Here is a 4,303-nt window from a genome sequence, read left to right on the forward strand (position 1 = left end):
AAATATGATAATAGAGATATCCAGAGAGCTTGGCAACCCCAGAAAGGACATTGTGGGGTCATCAGGCTTTAGTTTAAATGAATCACATTCACAATGTGAATTTCCTCATTCTTTAGTAGCAAGTTAAGTTATAATCCCTTCAAATTATAGGTGTGCCCTAGCATTACATAATTCTACTAGTTTGTGAAGATTACCATAACATAACATCACAAACAGTAGTTAAATAAACAGAAATCTAGTGTCTATAGCAGGGGTGACAAACAAGTTCGACACAAAGAGACAAAATTGTGCTTGCTTCGACAGCACATATACTAAAATTGGAACGATACAGAGAAGATTAGCATGGCCCCTGTGCAAGGATGACACGCAAATTCGTGAAGCATTCCATATTTAAAAAAAAAAAGAGCCAAAATTTTAAACTGTGAGAGTCAGAGAGTCACACCACGCAGTGACCTGCCAAAACAGACAAATACTCACACAAAAGCATATAATTCCCCCCACTTTCCAAAAGCATATAATTTTAACAATAATATATTAAACATATATTGCATTTTGCCATTTTGAGTGAGGGTAAAAATCCTGTTCGCCACCCCTGTCTATAGTGTCTGGAGATGAAGGTACAAAATCCTCTAGATTTTGAACTGGGTAAGTGTATGCCCCTTCTTCCTTCCTGATGTGTGTGTGCTTGCATAAATTTTCCTCTCAGTGCTGCTTTTGCTGTATCCCGTAGATTTTGATAATTTGTATCTTCATTGTCATTTGTTTCCAGGAAAGTTTTAATTTCCTCTTTGATTTCATCTCAGACCCACTGGTTGTTCAGTAGCAGGCTATTTAGTTTCCGTTGTTAAAGTTTTTCTTCTGTGTGCCTTTGTAATTCACATTTAATTTCATAGTTTTATGATCAGCAAGGGTAGCCTGAAAAATTTCTATCCTCTTAATTTTATAGAGATATGTTTTATGTAGCAGCATGTGGTCTATCCTGGAGAATATACACACTAGGCCTTTTTCTTCCATTTCTCTTCTCAGGTCTAATATATTTTTGTTGGGTTTCAGTCTGGTTAACCTATCAAGTATTTACAGGGCCGTGTTGAGGTCTCCCATAATTATTGTGTTATTACTGATGTCCTCTTAAAAATTTTTAATAGCTGTATTAGATATCTTGCTGGTATCTCATTAAGTGCGTAGATATTTAGTATTGCAATTTCTTCCTGTTGTACATATCCCTTGACTAGTACATAGTGTCCATCTTTGTCCCTTATAACTTTTCTGAGTCTAAAGTTTGAGTCGTCAGATATTAATATGGCCAACCCAGCTTTTTTAAGGGTGTTGTTTGCTTGGATGATTTTCCTCCAGCCTTTGATTTTGAGTCTGTTTGTTCTGACTATTCAGATGTGTTTCTTGTAGGCAGCAGAAGGTTGGATTCATCTTTTTGTTCCATTTTACCACTCTGTGCCTCTTAATTGGTTCATTTAATCCATTGATATTGAGAGAGATGATTGTCACGTGAATTAATGCCATATTTATTTATAAGATTGGTGTGTCTGTTGGTCTATCTTGTCTTGAAGTAGACCTTTCAGTTTCTCCTTTAAGGCTGGTTTTGTATCTGTAAAATTTCTGAGTTGTTGTTTATCCATGAAGCTATGTATCCTTCCTTCAAACCTGAATGAGAGTCGGACTGGGTACATTATTCTAGGTGAAGCCTCCATTTCATTCAGTCTTGTCACAATATGTCATCACTGTCTTCTGGCCTTGAGAGTTTCTTGTGACATGTCTGTTGTAAAATCTTAAGGATGCTCTTTTGAATGTGATTTCCTTTTTGGATTGTGTTGCTTTCAGTATCCTATCCCTATCTGTGGGATTTGTCATTGTTACTAGGAGATATCTTGAGGTGCTTTTCTTTGGGTCTCTATTAGCTGGTATGCTTCAGGCATGCAGGATTTGGTTGCATACAGTCATTATCTCTGGAAGTTTCTTTGTCATGATGTCCTTGATTGTTTATTCTTCCTGGGGATTCTCTTTCTGTGTTTCTGGGACTTCAATGATTATGTTGTTTCTGTTAAATTTATCGAACATTTCTATTTTCATCTGTTCAAAATCTTTGAGTATTTTTTCCATTGTCTGTTCATTTGCTTTGAGATTCTTTTCCAATCTCTTCTGTTGTATGGAGTTATTATGCCTTTCATCTTCCAGCTGACTAATTCTGTCTTCAGCTGCTGTTACTCTACTGGAGAGGCTTTCTATATTGTTTTGCATTAACTCTGCTGCATTTTCAGTCCCATTATTTCAGTTTGGAGTTTTCTGATTTCTATATTTGTGGTCTGTTCAGATAGATCTATGCTCCCTTTGAGTTCCATGAACATCCTCCATATCTCCACTCTAAACACTCTTTCCGAGAGGTCAACCAGGTGGTTGGCATTTTTTAGTTTCTGCCATCCTCATACTCCACGCATGCAGTTGTCCTTTGTTTTTTCCTCATTGTCACCCTTTATCTGTGGTTCTGTGTATTGCAATGGGGTTTATATTATATAAGAAGTGTGCGGCCATGGAGTGAAGTCGAGCGGCCACTTTTATTTTTTTATTTTTCCCCTGTGTTCTTCTTGGATGGACAAGGGACCACAAAGCATCTTCAGGTGTGGCCCTCCAAAAAGTCTGCTGTAGCCAAGGCCAGGTAGGGGTCAAAGAGCTGTGGGCTGATCCACTCCTACCTTTAGTCAGAACTTGAAGAGTTCAGCTCCCTGTGTTCCTCTTGGATGGACCCAGGAATCACAAAGCAGTTTCAGGTGTGGCCCTCAGAAAAAGGCTGCTGTAGCAAAGGCCAGGTAGGGGTCAAAGAGCTGTGGGCTGATCTACTCCTACCTTCAGTCAAAATCCGGAGAGCTCAGCTCTCAGTGTTCCTCTTGGATGGACCCAAAAACCCTCCCTTTCTTTTCTTAAACTGATTTTTATAGTCTCTAGGAGTCCTCCTGTTTTTTGCTTGTTTGATCCCCCCTTTTTTTTTCTTTTTTTTTTTTTTCCTTACCTTCTGTAAGTCTCGGTAGTCCAGATGCTGCTCCGATGCAGAGAAATGAAGAGACAGTCACTCAGGCAAAAGCTCAAGTGAGTTCTTTATTCTGGCCGGCCAGGGTCCAGTGCCCGTCCAGAATCGAACAGAGGCAAAAGGACCACATGGCTTTCTTTGTTCATCCTTATATTCCATAAGAAGGGGAGGGGGGAGAAGGGGTAGACATGATTTCTTTATAAGGGCATAACATCCGCTGAGGTAGTATAAGTTCCTTATAAGGGCATAACATCCGCTGAGGTAGTATAAGTTCCTTATAAGGGCAGAAACGGTTAGATACAACCTGACCTTTAAGTTCCATGAGCTACAGCAGTGGGGGCTGGTGTAACTAGTTGTTGACTTCCCTTTTCAACTCCCACTTCTTGTAGTAAGGCTTCTAATCCTAGAAGCCATTGTGATAGGGGGCCTCCATCTCCTGATATTCCTGGTCAGAATTGCCTGTGTGAGCTAATTCTTGGTACTGTTGGTGTAATACCATGAACTTGATTTCCCCAACCTGAGCCCGAATGAATGTAATGAGGCAATTGATTATGCATGGCCTGATGGCTACCAGAAGTAAGAGGCCCAAAAGGGGCCCCAGAAGGGATATCAGATAGGGGAGAATCCACCCCATAAAGACCATAAGGGACCGTCTAATAGCTCCTTTCTTCTTTTGGCCAGCTCCTCTTGATGGTGTCTGATTCTGCCTCGCACTGCTCCCAATTTGTTAGTATAGAAACAACATTTTTCTTGCAAGGCCACGCAAAGCCCTCCTTTCTCTGCCAAGATTAAATCTAACCTTCATCTGTTTTGTAATACCACTTCATCCAAAGAGTCGAGCTGGTCCTGCAGATCACTAATAAATTTATATACCATCTCCGCATCTGAAATTAACTGTTGCAAGAGTCTGTTATACCTGTCTATTGATATTGCTAGTCCTGCTCCCCCAGTCACCAATCCACCTGGTACCCTGAGCCCTACCAGTAGGGGCAGGAACACCACAGTTTGCTGAGACCGACGAGTGCTGCCTAAGAGATCTATGCTAGGCAGAGGGATGGGTTCTGTCCCCGGATGATTTCAATGTTGGGAAGTACTAATGCTGGGGCACAAATTCCAGTCCAGTTTTGGGGTAAAAGAGAGTAAGCCAAATTTCTCCCACATATCCATACCCATCCTGGAGGTAAGCACCCTGGGCTTGGGGGGAGGGGGCAGGTAGGATTTCCGAGCACTGAGTGGCTCTACCTGACCCAGGTCTACAGATTCGGT

The 4,303-nt window shown here is 41.0% G+C and overlaps 1 non-coding gene across 1 annotated transcript; it reads left to right on the top strand.

Annotated features, from left to right (window-relative positions):
- The first annotated feature begins 287 nt into the window (after positions 1-287).
- Positions 288-394, top strand: LOC126012927 (U6 spliceosomal RNA). Its single transcript, XR_007497270.1, has one exon. It is a non-coding gene; the product is annotated as a U6 spliceosomal RNA (small nuclear RNA).
- Positions 395-4,303: the final 3,909 nt, after the last annotated feature.

Source organism: Suncus etruscus, chromosome 6 (assembly GCF_024139225.1).
Source record: "Suncus etruscus isolate mSunEtr1 chromosome 6, mSunEtr1.pri.cur, whole genome shotgun sequence".
Classification (NCBI taxonomy): Eukaryota; Metazoa; Chordata; class Mammalia; order Eulipotyphla; family Soricidae; genus Suncus; species Suncus etruscus.